This window comes from Arachis hypogaea, chromosome 4 (genome assembly GCF_003086295.3).
Source record: "Arachis hypogaea cultivar Tifrunner chromosome 4, arahy.Tifrunner.gnm2.J5K5, whole genome shotgun sequence".
Taxonomy (NCBI): Eukaryota; Viridiplantae; Streptophyta; class Magnoliopsida; order Fabales; family Fabaceae; genus Arachis; species Arachis hypogaea.
Window position 1 is genome coordinate 115,168,551 of NC_092039.1, and position 14,558 is coordinate 115,183,108.

The 14,558-nt window shown below is 42.6% G+C and overlaps 1 non-coding gene across 1 annotated transcript; it reads left to right on the forward strand.

Annotated features, from left to right (window-relative positions):
• Positions 1-13,532: 13,532 nt before the first annotated feature.
• LOC112798730 (small nucleolar RNA R71) lies at positions 13,533-13,640 on the forward strand. Its single transcript, XR_003200328.1, has one exon. It is a non-coding gene; the product is annotated as a small nucleolar RNA R71 (small nucleolar RNA).
• The last annotated feature ends 918 nt before the right edge of the window (positions 13,641-14,558 follow it).

Consider the following 14,558-nt stretch of genomic DNA (forward strand, 5'->3'; position numbering starts at 1 on the left):
GACGGTGGTGATGAAAAAGGAGAATGGGAGGAGAATATGCAGGAAGGGGAGAGAGGGAATGAGCCGCCGGCAGTGATGACGGGGTGGCGGCGGAGGGATTGGTCACGGTGATGTGGCCGAAGGGGGAAGAAAAGAGGTGAGTGGAGGAGAGAGAGGACGGATGGTGGTGAAAGGGGAAGAGAAATGATGGCCAAGGGTGGTGACGGAGGTAGGTTGTGCGGCGGCGGCCGGCGCTGCTGCTGCGACGGCGGTTGGGGAAGAGAGGAGATGAAGAAGATGAAATTGTGGAGGGGGAGAAGTGCGCTGCGGCGCAACGCCCTTCGCGTCTTAGGGTTATCCCATATTTTGAATCGACGCGCGCGCGCCACTTGCGCGTCCGCGTCGATTGATGAAACTTGGGACCTACGCGTGCGCGTACAACGCGCCTGAGCGTGGATGAGCAAAATAGGAAGGGACGCGTGCGCGTACAGTGTGCGCACGCGGGCATGGGGTTGGGCTAGGGGCTTAGAGTTGGCCCAACTCAGGCCTAACTCTCTGGAGAATGGCCTGGAAGTTGTGCAATCAGATCGGCGCGCACGCAGCATGTACGCGTCCGCGCGCAGTGAGAAAAATTGGAGGTCCACGCGTGAGCGTGCAGTGCGCTCTAGCGTGGGTGGCAGAATAGGTAAGGGCGCGTGCGCGTACAGTGCGCGCACGCGTACATTAGATTGGGCCTGAGGCTTAAAACGGGCTTGAGGCATGCCTAACTCTCGGGTCTGTGGCTTAGAGTGATGGCAGCACGCATGGATGCGCGCGCGACAAGTGCGCGTACGCGTACATTGCCCAATTATGAAATGGCGCGTTAGCGTGATGCGTGCGCTCGCGCAGACCGAGTTGGGCCTGGGACTTAAGGCTAGCCCAGAAATGGCTCAACTCTCTGGGGTTTGGCTCAATCAATTGCAGCAGCAAATCGGCACGGACGCGGCAGGTGCGCGTCCGCGTGAACGTCCATGTTCTTAAAAACGGCGCGCACGCACGGAGTGCGCGTTCGCGTGGATCGTGTTGGGCTCAAGGCATAATGTTTGCCCAAGGGAAGCCCAACTCTCGGGAGTGTGGCTCGTGGTGCATCCACACAGGGACGCGCGCGCGTACATGGTGCGCGTGCGTCCACCCCCCCTTTTTTTTTCTTCAGAAAATAGATTGCTGGGTGCTCCCCTTAGTGTTCACAACTCTTATTCACTCAACCATCATACAGTTCACAAAAATGCAATTTTGATATTATTCATCTATTACTAAACACAACATGCATGTGACCAAGCTAACAATTAAGTTGGACAAACAAATTTGTATGAAACATCTACCTACAATGGTAACTCAAATCACTTATTAAGTAAATTTAAAAGATTGGAAAGAGTTTACCATGGTGGGGTGTCTCCCACCTAGCACTTTTAGTTTGAGTCCTTAAGTTGGACATTTTGAGATGCTTGTTGTCATGGTGGCTTATGTTTGTACTCATCCTTGAATCTCCAAGGATCTTTGCTCTTCAATTGGTTGACAGAATTTCCAACCATTTTTATTAAGCTTGGGCAGAGTTCTACCCAAAATACGAGTCCCCATATTTGGTCTTCACATAGCGAACCGGGATCCCATATCTTATTTTCGCATCCATCCGTTAGTTGAGTTTCATGATTTTGTCGGATGGGTGGTTGACATAAATGTGGTGGACACACAGAATTCTCTTTACTCCACCAATGCTTCCTTCTAGATCCATACAAGGTGATATTTGTCCCAACATCATCCCTATACCTTGAGGCCTTGACCTTGATAAGCTTAACACCAACTTTCCAACCACTACACAACTCATTTCCACTTTTAATTCCACAAAGAGTTCTAAGTTGACCATCATTTTCAACCAAACCATATTCAAGTGAGAAATTAAAGCTTAGAGATAGAGATTTTACCCACTTAAATGTTGTGATGGATGGTAACTTGGGAAGGAAGGCTTCCCCACACTTAGACAATGCAAGATCCACTTCCTTGTGCTCTTCATTGATTGTTTCCACCTCTTCACAAGCTTCTTCAATTTCAACCTTTTCCCCTTTGTTACATGGCTTGGTGTTGACATATTGTTTAATGGGAGGTGATTCAACTTTGGATAGGAATTCATCGATGAATGAATTCATCTCTTGATCAACCGCTTCATATTCTTCAATTTCAATATACACCCTGCCATTTTCGTTATCCTTAGGAGGTTGTGCACACTCTTTTATAGTTTCGACTTCATGTCCAATGGGAGAGGATTCCATTGTAGAGAGAAATTCATCCATGATTGAATCCATCTCTTGATAAGCTTCTTCCAAGTCTTCAACTATGACATGCCTTGGAGGTTGCGCACCCTCCTCAACATCAATATCAAGCTTCTTGGGAAAGTGCTCCATGATGCTACATTCCCATGGACTTTCAACATCCCCTAGATCTTTAACCACTTCTTCCTTTTCTTCAATGATCATAGGCTCCTCCAATTGTTCCAACACAAAATTCGACTCCTCCGTTTCCACCAAACTTTCCAATTTCTCCTTCATGCTTTGTTCTTCTTTTGACTTTTCACATGGGCTCATGGAAGTACCTTGAGCATTCAAACATCGGTAGGTTAAGGTAGACACTACCTTGGTCAAGTTAGTTACAAATTCAAGTGTATCCCGCTTCATGGCCTCTTGTCCTTGAAGTAACAAAGTGAGAGAATCGTCTATTGGGGCTTGTGACGGATAAGAAGGTTCATCATTTTGGAGAGAGGGTTCATAATAGGAAGGTGGTTCCTCTTGATAAGATTGTGGAGATGGTGTGCATTGAGGTGGTTGGTGGACGAAATTGTGATTCAATTGTTATTCCATCTTGCAAAATTCATTGCTTTTCATTCCCTGGTAATGGCGCCAAAAACTTGGTGCCAATACCATAGTTCACAACTCCGTTCAACTTAACCAGCAAGTGTACTGGGTCATCCAAGTAATACCTTACGTGAGTAAGGGTCGATCCCACAGAGATTGTTGGTATGAAGCAAGCTATGGTTACCTTGTAAATCTCAGTTAGGCAGATTAAATTTGTTTATGGGTTTTCGAAAATAGAAATAAGAAAATAAATAATAAAAGGGATAGAATACTTATGTAGATTCATTGGTAGGAATTTCAGATAAGTATATGGAGATACTGTATGGCTCAAGGACGCCTGCTCTCCCACTGCTTCAACTCAATCCTTCTTACTCCTTTCCATGGCAAGCTGTATGTAGGGCATCACCGTTGTCAGTGGCTACATCCCATCCTCTCAGTGAAAACGTTCCTATGCTCTGTCACAGCACGGCTAATCATCTGTCGGTTCTCAATCAGGTTGGAATAGAATCCCTTGATTCTTTTGCGCTTGTCATCACGCCCAGCCTTCAGGAGTTTGAAACTCGTCACAGTCATTCAATCATAGAGTCCTACTCGGAATACCACAGACAAGGTTTAGACCTTCCGGATCCTCATGAATGCCGCCATCTATCTAACTTATACCACGAAGATTCTGTTGGGGAATCTAAGAGATACACATTCAAGCTCTTGTTGCATGTAGAACGGAAGTGGTTGTCAATCACGCGCGTTCATAAGTGAGAATGATAATGAGGGTTATTTATCATCACATTCATCATGTTCTTGGGTACGAATGAATATCTTGGAATAAGAATAAAAGAGAATTGAATAAAAGACAATGGAATTGCATTAATACTTGAGGTACAGCAGAGCTCCACACCCTTAATCTATGGTGTGCAGAAACTCCACCGTTGAAAATACATAAGTGAAAGAGGTTCAGGCATGGCCGAATGGCCAGCCCCCCTAACGTGATCAATAGTCTCCTAAGATGAAGAATAATATAAAACTGAGACCAAAGATGTCTAATACAATAGTAACTTATCCTATTTATACTAGACTAGCTACTAGGGTTTACATGAGTAAGTAATTGATGCATAAATTCACTTCTGGGGCCCACTTGGTGTATGCTTGGGCTGAGCTTGATCAATCCACGAGCTGAGGCTTCTCTTGGAGTTGAACTCTGAGTTATGACGTGTTTTGGGCGTTCAACTCCGGATCATGACGTTTTTCTGGCGTTTAACTCCAGACAGCAGCGTGTACTTGGCGTTCAACGCCAAGTTACGTCGTCTTTCTTCGAATAAAGTATGGACTATTATATATTGCTGGAAAGCCCTGGATGTCTACTTTCCAACGCCGTTGAGAGCGCGCCAATTGGAGTTCTGTAGCTCCAGAAAATTCATTTCGAGTGCAGGGAGGTCAGATTCTGACAGCATCAGCAGTCCTTTTGTCAGCCTTTTTCAGAGTTTTGCTCAAGTCCTTCAATTTCAGCCAGAATTTACCTGAAATCATAGAAAAACACACAAACTCATAGTAAAGTCCAGAAATGTGAATTTATCATAAAAACTAATGAAAACATCCCTAAAAGTAGCTTAAACTTACTAAAAACTATCTAAAAACAATGCCAAAAAGCGTATAAATTATCCGCTCATCACAACACCAAACTTAAATTGTTGCTTGTCCCCAAGCAACTGAAAATCAATTAGGATAAAAAGAATAGAATATACTATAAAGTCCAAAATATCAATGAATATTAATTTAACTAGATGAGCGGGACTTGTAGCTTTTTGCCTCTGAACAGTTTTGGCATCTCACTTTTTCCTTTGTAGTTTAGAGTGATTGGCGTCTCTGGGAACTTAGAATTTTGGATAGTGTTATTGACTTTCCTAGTTAAGCATGTTGATTCTTGAACACAGCTACTTATGAGTCTTGGCCGTGGCCCTAAGCATTTTGTTTTCCAGTATTACCACCGGATACACAAATGCCACAGACACATAACTGGGTGAACCTTTTCAGATTGTGACTTAGCTTTGCTAAAGTCCCCAGTTAGAGGTGTCCAGAGCTCTTAAGCACACTCTTTTGCTTTGGATCACGACTTTAACCACTCAGTCTCAAGCTTTTCACTTGGACCTTCATGACACAAGCACATGGTTAGGGACAGCTTGATTTAGCCGCTTAGGCCTGGATTTTATTTCCTTGGGCCCTCCTATCCATTAATGCTCAAAGCCTTGGATCCTTGCTACCCTTGCCTTTTGGTTTTAAGGGCTATTGGCTTTTTCTGCTTGCTTTTTCTTTTTCTTTTTTTTTCGCCATTTTTTTTTCGCAAGCTTCCTTTTTCACTGCTTTTTCTTACTTCAAGAATCAATTTCATGATTTTTTTCAGATCATCAATAACATTTCTCTTTGTTCATCATTCTTTCAAGAGCCAACAATTTTAACACTCATAAACAACAATATCAAATGACATATGCACTGTTCAAGCATTCATTCAGAAAACAAAAAGTATTGTCACCACATCAATATTATTAAATTAAATTCAATGAAAATTTCGAAATTCATGTACTTCTAGTTCTTTTGAATTAAAACATTTTTCATTTAAGAGAGGTGAAGGACTAATGGATTTATTCATAGCTTTAAGGCATGGTTACATACTAATGATCATGAAGTAGAGACACAAAACATAGATAAACATAATATTAAAAACCGAAAACAGAAAGAAATAAAGAACAAGGAATGAATCCACCTGAGTGAGGGTGGCGCCTTCTTGAAGGTCCAATGGTGCTTTTTGAGCTCCTCTATGTCTCTTCCTTGTTTCTGTTGAATGATTCCTAATAATTTTGGTGTTTCTACCCTTAGTTGCTTCCAATATTTGTGTGGAGGACAACTTATCCCCTGAGGTATCTCAGGGGTCTCTTGATTTGCAGCCACATGTTATACCACTGAGCTATGACGGCTTATATTTTCCATCTCTGGCCTTAGGTGCCATTAATGGTAATGGAAAAGCAAAAAAGCTATGCTTTTACCACACCAAACTTAAAATATTGCTCGCCCTCGAGCAAGAAAAGAAAGAAGAGAAGAAGAAGAAGATGGAGGTGAGTGAGGGGAGATGGATTCGGCTATATGGGTGGGATTAGGTGGGAAAGAGAAGTTGGGGTGTATGGGGAAGAGTGGATAGATGTAGGTGGTGAATGAAAAACATAAGGGATGACCATGAATGGAGTGAGAGAGGGCGAGGTAGGTGGGGATCCTGTGAGGTTCACAGATCCTGAGGTGTCAAGGAATTCCATCCCTGCACCAAATAGGCATGTAAAATGCCTTGGCACACCATTCTGGCGTTTAAACGCCCATTGGTGCACATTCTGGGCGTTCAACGCCCATGTAAAGCATGTTTCTGGCGTTGAACGCCAGTTTGATGCTTGTTACTGGCGTTCAGCGCCAGTTTTTCCTCTCTGGGCACATTCCTGGCGTTCAGCGCCAGAATGTTGCTTATTTCTGGCATTCAGCGCCAGAATGGTGCTCTGTTCTGGCGTTGAACGCCGGCCAGATGCACCTTACTAGCGTTGAACGCCAGCCCGTGCGTCCTCCAGGGTGAAAAATTTTTTTCTTCTGTTTTTGACTCTGTTTTTAATTTTTTTTTTTATTTTTTCGTGACTCCTCATGATCATGTACCTAATTAAACACAAGAATAACACTAAAACAAAATAAAATAAAATTAGATAAATAAAATTGGGTTGCCTCCCAACAAGCGCTTCTTTAATGTCAATAGCTTGACAGTGGCTCTCATGGAGCCACAAGGTGATCAGGTCAATGTTGTATAGTTGCCAACACCAAACTTAGAGTTTGGATATGGGGTCTTAACACCAAACTTAGAGTTTGGTTGTGGCCTCACAACACCAAACTTAGAGTTTGACTGTGTGGGCTCCTCTTGACTCTGAACTGAGAGAAGCTCTTCATGCTTACTCTCTTTTGTCACAGAGGGATGGCCATGTGCCTTAAACACAAGGTAGTCCCCATTCAATTGAAGGACTAACTCACCTCTGTTGACATCTATTACAGCTTCTGCTGTGGCTAGGAAAGGTCTTCCAAGGATGATGCAATCATCCTCTTCCTTCCTAGTGTCTAAGATTATGAAATCAGCAGGGATGTAAAGGCCTTCAACCTTTACTAGCACGTCCTCTACTATTCGATAAGCTTATCTCAAGGACTTATCTGCCAATTGCAATGAGAACAAGGCAGGTTGTACCTCAATGATCCCCAGCTTCTCCATTACAGAGAGTGGCATAAGATTTATCCCTGACCCCAGATCACATAGAGCCTTTTCAAAGGTCATGGTGCCTATGGTACAAGGTATTAGGAACTTGCCAGGATCTTGTTTCTTTTGAGGTAGAGTTTTCTGAATCCAAGTATCTAGTTCATGAATGAGCAAGGGAGGTGGTGCGCGAAATTGTGAACAATACTTTTCACAACTCTCATAATCCCCGGTCATGAACCCCAAAAACTTGGTAGCTCAGTACCATGGCATTACACAACTTCGCACAACTAACCAGCAAGTGCACTGGGTCGTCCAAGTAATAAACCTTACGCGAGTAAGGGTCGATCCCACGGAGATTGTTAGTATGAAGCAAGCTATGGTCATCTTGTAAATCTTAGTCAGGCAAACTCAAATGGATATGGTGATGAACGAAATAAACATAAAGGTAAAGATAGAGATACTTATGTAATTCATTGGTAGGAACTTCAGATAAGCGCATGAAGATGCCTTCCCTTTTGTCTCTCTGCTTTCCTACTGTCTTCATCCAATCCTTCTTACTCCTTTCCATGGCAAGCTTATGTAGGGTTTCACCGTTGTCAGTGGCTACCTCCCATCCTCTCAGTGAAAATGTTCCTATGCTCTGTCACAGCATGGCTAATCATCTGTCGGTTCTCGGTCAGGCCGGAATAGAATCCAGCGATTCTTTTGCGTCTGTCACTAACGCCCCGCCTGCTAGGAGTTTGAAGCACGTCACAGTCATTCAATCATTGAATCCTACTCAGAATACCACAGACAAGGTTAGACCTTCCAGATTCTCTTGAATGCCGCCATCAGTTCTAGCCTATACCACGAAGACTCTGATCTCACGGAATGGTTGGCTCGGTTGTCAGGCGAGCACTCGGTTGTCAGGCGATCAACCATGCATCGTGCAATCAGGAATCCAAGAGATATTCACCCAATCGAAGGTAGAACGGAGGTGGTTGTCAGTCACACGTTCATAGGTGAGAATGATGATGAGTGTCACGGATCATCACATTCATCAAGTTGAAGAACAAGTGATATCTTAGAACAAGAACAAGCGGAATTGAATAGAAGAACAATAGTAATTGCATAAATACTCGAGGTACAGCAGAGCTCCACACCTTAATCTATGGTGTGTAGAAACTCCACCGTTGAAAATACATAAGTACAGGGTCTAGGCATGGCCGAATGGCCAGCCTCCCAAAGTGATCAAAAGATCTAAAGAAAAAGATTCCAAAGATCCAAAGATTCCAAGATTCAATAGTAAAAGGTCCTACTTATAGAAAACTAGTAGCCTAGGGTGTACAGAGATGAGTAAAAGACATAAAAATCCACTTCCGGGCCCACTTGGTGTGTGCTTGGGCTGAGCAATGAAGCATTTTCGTGTAGAGACTCCTCTTGGAGTTAAACGCCAGCCTTTATGCCAGTTTGGGCGTTTAACTCCCATTTTGGTGCCAGTTCCGGCGTTTAACGCTGGAATTCCTGAGGGTGACTTTGAACGCCGGTTTGGGCCATGAAATCTTGGGCAAAGTATGGACTATCATATATTGCTGGAAAGCTCAGGATGTCTACTTTCCAACGCCGTTGAGAGCGCGCCAATTGGGCTTCTGTAGTTCCAGAAAATCCACTTTGAGTGCAGGGAGGTCAGAATCCAACAGCATCTGCAGTCCTTTTCAGCCTCTGAATCAGATTTTTGCTCAGGTCCCTCAATTTCAGCCAGAAAATACCTGAAATCACAGAAAAACACACAAACTCATAGTAAAGTCCAGAAAAGTGAATTTTAACTAAAAACTAATAAAAATATACTAAAAACTAACTAGATCATACTAAAAACATACTAAAAACAATGCCAAAAAGCGTACAAATTATCCGCTCATCACAACACCAAACTTAAATTGTTGCTTGTCCTCAAGCAACTGAAAATCAAATAAGATAAAAAGAAGAGAATATGCAATGAATTCCAAAAACATCTATGAAGATCAGTATTAACTAGATGAGCGGGGCTTTTAGCTTTTTGCCTCTGAACAGTTTTGGCATCTCACTCTATCCTTTGAAATTCAGAATGGTTGGCTTCTTTAGGAACTTAGAATCCAGATAGTGTTATTGATTCTCCTAGTTAAGTATGATAATTCTTGAACATAGCTACTTATTGAGTCTTGGCTGTGGCCCAAAGCACTCTGTCTTCCAGTATTACCACCGGATACATACATGCCACAGACACATAATTGGGTGAACCTTTTCAGATTGTGACTCAGCTTTGCTAGAGTCCCCAATTAGAGGTGTCCAGGGTTCTTAAGCACACTCTTATTGCCTTGGATCACAACTTTATTTCTTTCTTTTCTTTCTTTTCTCTTTTTTTTTTTCGTTTTTCTCTCTTTTTTTTCATTGCTTTTTCTTGCTTCAAGAATCATTTTAATGATTTTTCAGATCCTCAGTAACATGTCTCCTTTTTCATCATTCTTTCAAGAGCCAACATTCATGAATCACAAATTCAAAAGACATATGCACTGTTTAAGCATACATTCAGAGAACAAAAGTATTGCCACCACATCAAAATAATTAAACTGTTATAAAATTCAAAATTCATGCAATTCTCATCTTTTTCAATTAAGCACTTTTTTTTTTATTCAAGAAAGGTGATGGATTCATAGGACATTCATAACTTTAAGGCATAGACACTAAGACACTAATGATCACAAGACACAAACATAGATAAACATAAGCACTAAAATTCGAAAAACAGACAAATAAAGAACAAGGAAATTAAGGAACGGGTCCACCTTAGTGATGGCGGCTCTTTCTTCCTCTTGAAGATCCTATGGAGTACTTGAGCTCCTCAATGTCTCTTCCTTGTCTTTGTTGCTCCTCTCTCATGATTCTTTGATCTTCTCTAATTTCATGGAGGGTGATGGAGTGTTCTTGATGCTCCACCCTTAGTTGTCCCATGTTGGAACTCAATTCTCCTAGGGAGGTGTTTAGTTGCTCCCAATAGTTTTGTGGAGGAAAGTGCATCCCTTGAGGTATCTCAGGGATCTCATGATGAGTGGGGTCTCTTGTGTGCTCCATCCTCTTCTTAGTGATGGGCTTGTCCTCATCAATGGGGATGTCTCCCTCTATGTCAACTCCAACTGAATAACAGAGGTGACAAATGAGATGAGGAAAGGCTAACCTTGCCAAGGTAGAGGACTTGTCCGCCACCTTATAGAGTTCTTGGGCTATAACCTCATGAACTTCTATTTCTTCTCCAATCATGATGCTATGGATCATGATAGCCCGGTCTATGGTAACTTCGGACCGGTTGCTAGTGGGAATGATTGAGCGTTGGATAAACTCCAACCATCCTCTAGCCACGGGTTTGAGGTCATGCCTTCTCAATTGAACCGGCTTCCCTCTTGAATCTCTCTTCCATTGGGCGCCCTCTTCACATATGATTGTGAGGACTTGGTCCAATCTTTGATCAAAGTTGACCCTTCTAGTGTACGGATGTTCATCTCCTTGCATCATAGGCAAGTTGAATGCCAACCTTACACTTTCCGGACTAAAATCCAAGTATTTCCCCCGAACCATAGTAAGATAATTCTTTGGATCCGGGTTCACACTTTGATCATGGTTCTTGGTGATCCATGCATTGGCATAGAACTCTTGAACCATCAAGATTCCGACTTGTTGAATGGGGTTGGTAAGAACTTCCCAACCTCTTCTTCGGATCTCATGTTGGATCTCCGGATATTCACCCTTTTTGAGTAAAAAAGGGACCTCGGGGATCACCTTTTTCAAGGCCACAACTTCATAGAAGTGGTCTTGATGCACCCTTGAGATGAATCTTTCCATCTCCCATGACTCGGAGGTGGAAGCTTTTGCCTTCCCTTTCCTCTTTCTAGAGGTTTCTCCGGCCTTGGATGCCATAAATGGTTATGGAAAAACAAAAAGCAATGCTTTTACCACACCAAACTTAAAATGTTTGCTCGTCCTCGAGCAAAAGAAGGAAGAAGAGAGGAGAAGAAGAAGAAAGGAGGAGAAAGGGAATGGCTTTTGTTTTCGGCCAAGAAGGGGAGAAGTGGTGTGTATGTTGTGTGAAAATGAAGGAGTGAAGGAGGGTATATATAGGAGAGGGGGATGGGAGGGTTCGGCCATTTGAGGGTGGGTTTGGGTGGGAAAGTGGTTTGAATTTGAATGGTGAGGTAGGTGGGGTTTTATGAAGGATGGATGTGAGTGGTGAAGAGAAAGATGGGATTTGATAGGTGAAGGGTTTTTTGGGAAGAGGTGTGGAGGTGATTGGTGAATGGGTGAAGAAGAGAGAGAGAGTGGTAGGGTAGGTGGGGATCCTGTGGGGTCCACAGATCCTGAGGTGTCAAAGAAAAGTCATCCCTGCACCAAATGGCAAACAAAATCACGTTTTTAGCCATTTCTGGCGTTAAACGCCGGGCTGGTGCCCATTTCTGGCGTTTAACGCCAGCTTCTTGCCCCTTTCTGGCATTTAAACGCCAGTAGGTGCGTCCTCCAGGGTGTGCTGTTTTTCTTCCTGTTTTTCATTCTGTTTTTGCTTTTTTTCATTGATTTTGTGACTTCTCATGATCATCAACCTACAAAAAAGAGAAAATAACAAAATAAAATAGATAAAATATAACATTGGGTTGCCTCCCAACAAGCGCTTCTTTAATGTCAGTAGCTTGACAGAGGACTCTCATGGAGCCTCACAGATACTCAGAGCCATGTTGGAACCTCCCAACACCAAACTTAGAGTTTGAATGTGGGGGTTCAACACCAAACTTAGAGTTTGGTTGTGGCCTCCCAACACCAAACTTAGAGTTTGACTGTGGGGGCTCTGTTTGGCTCTGTTTTGAGGGAAGCTCTTCATGCTTCCTCTCCATGATGACAGAGGGATATCCTTGGGCCTTAAACACCAAGGATTCTTCATTCACTTGAATGATCAACTCTCCTCTATCAACATCAATCACAGCCCTTGCTGTGGCTAGGAAGGGTCTGCCAAGGATGATGGATTCATCCATACACTTCCTAGTCTCTAGGACTATGAAATCAGTAGGGATGTAATGGTCTTCAACTTTAACCAGAACATCCTCTACAAGTCCATGGGCTTGTTTTCTTGAATTGTCTGCCATCTCTAGTGAGATTTTTGCAGCTTGTACCTCAGAGATCCCTAACTTCTTCATTACAGAGAGAGGCATGAGGTTTACACTTGACCCTAAGTCACACAAGGCCTTCTTGAAGGTCATGGTTCCTATGGTACAAGGTATTGAAAACTTCCCAGGATCCTGTCTCTTTTGAGGCAGTTTCTGCCTAGACAAGTTATCCAGTTCCTTGGTGAGCAAAGGAGGTTCATCCTCCCAAGTCTCATTTCCAAATAACTTGTCATTCAGCTTCATGATTGCTCCAAGGTATTTAGCAACTTGCTCTTCAGTGACATACTCATCCTCTTCAGAGGAAGAATACTCATCAGAGCTCATGAATGGCAGAAGTAAGTCCAATGGAATCTCTATGGTCTCATTTTGAGCCTCAGATTCCCATGGTTCCTCATTGGGGAACTCATTGGAGGTCAGTGGACGTCCAGTGAGGCCTTCCTCAGTGGCGTTCACTGCCCTTTCTCCTTCCCAAAATTCGGCCATGTTGATGGCCTTGCACTCTCCTTTTGGATTTTCTTCTGTATTTCTTGGGAGAGTACTAGGAGGGAGTTCAGTAATCTTCTTGCTCAGCTGACCCACTTGTCCTTCCAAATTTCTGATGGAGGACCTTGTTTTAGTCATGAAACTTTGTGTGGTTTTGATTAGATCAGAGACCATAGTTGCTAAGTCAGAGGTATTCTGCTTAGAACTCTCTGTCTGTTGCTGAGAAGATGATGGAAAAGGCTTGCTATTGCTAAACCTGTTTCTTCCACCATTATTGTTATTGAAACCTTGTTGAGGTCTCTGTTGATCCTTCCATGAGAAATTTGGATGATTTCTCCATGAAAGATTATAGGTGTTTCCATAGGGTTCTCCCATGTAATTCACCTCTTCCATTGAAGGGTTCTCAGGATCATAAGCTTCTTCCTCAGACGAAGCTTCCTTAGTACTGCTTGGTGCATTTTGCATTCCAGACAGACTTTGAGAAATCATATTGACTTGTTGAGTCAATATTTTATTCTGAGCCAATATGGCATTCAGAGTGTCAATCTCAAGAACTCCTTTCTTCTGACTAGTCCCATTGTTCACAGGATTTCTTTCAGAAGTGTACCTGAATTGGTTATTTGCAACCATTTCAATCAGTTCTTGAGCTTCAGTAGGCGTCTTCTTCAGATGAAGAGATCCTCCTGCAGAGCTATCCAAAGACATCTTAGATAGTTCAGAGAGACCATCATAGAAAATACCTATGATGCTCCATTCAGAAAGCATATCAGAAGGACACTTTCTGATTAATTGTTGGTATCTTTCCCAAGCTTCATAGAGGGATTCTCCTTCCTTCTGTCTGAAGGTTTGGACTTCCACTCTAAGCTTACTCAATTTTTGAGGTGGAAAGAACTTTGCCAAGAAGGCATTGACTAGCTTTTCCCAAGAGTCCAGGCTTTCTTTAGGTTGAGAGTCCAACCATGTTCTAGCTCTGTCTCTTACAGCAAAAGGGAATAGCATAAGTCTGTAGACCTCAGGGTCAACCCCATTAGTCTTGACAGTGTCACAGATTTGCAAGAACTCAGCTAAAAACTGATGAGGATCTTCCAATGGAAGTCCATGGAACTTGCAATTCTGTTGCATTAGAGAAACTAATTGAGGCTTAAGCTCAAAGTTGTTTGCTCCAATGGCAGGGATAGAGATGCTTCTCCATAGAAGTCGGGAGTAGGTGCAGTAAAGTCACCCAGCACCTTCCTTGCATTGTTGGCATTGTTGTTGTTTCGGCTGCCATGTGTTCTTCTTCTTTGAAGAATTCGGTCAAGTCTCTAAAGAGAGTTGTGCTTTGGCTTCTCTAGCTTTCTCTTCAAGGTCCTTTCAGTTCAGGGTCAGCCTCAACAAGAATGCTTTTGTCTTTGCTCCTGCTCATAAGAAAGAGAACAGAAAATGTGGAATCCTCTATGTCACAGTATAGAGATTCCTTGAAGTGTCAGAGGAAAAAAAAAGAGTAGAAGACAGAAGTAGAAAATTCGAACTTATCAAAGAAGATGGAGTTCGAATTTTGTATTGAGGGATAGTGTTAGTCCATAAATAGAAGGATGTGAGAAGAAGGGAAATAATTTTCGAAAATTAAGTAAAAGATTTTGAAAACATTTTTGAAAACACTACTTGATTTTCGAAAATGAAAGTGGAAAGAAATCAAGTGATTTTTGAAAAGGATTTTGAATAGAAATCAAAAAGATTGATGAAATTAATTTGAGAAGATATGGTTAAAGATATGATGTTTTAAAAATTGAGGATAGTTTGCAT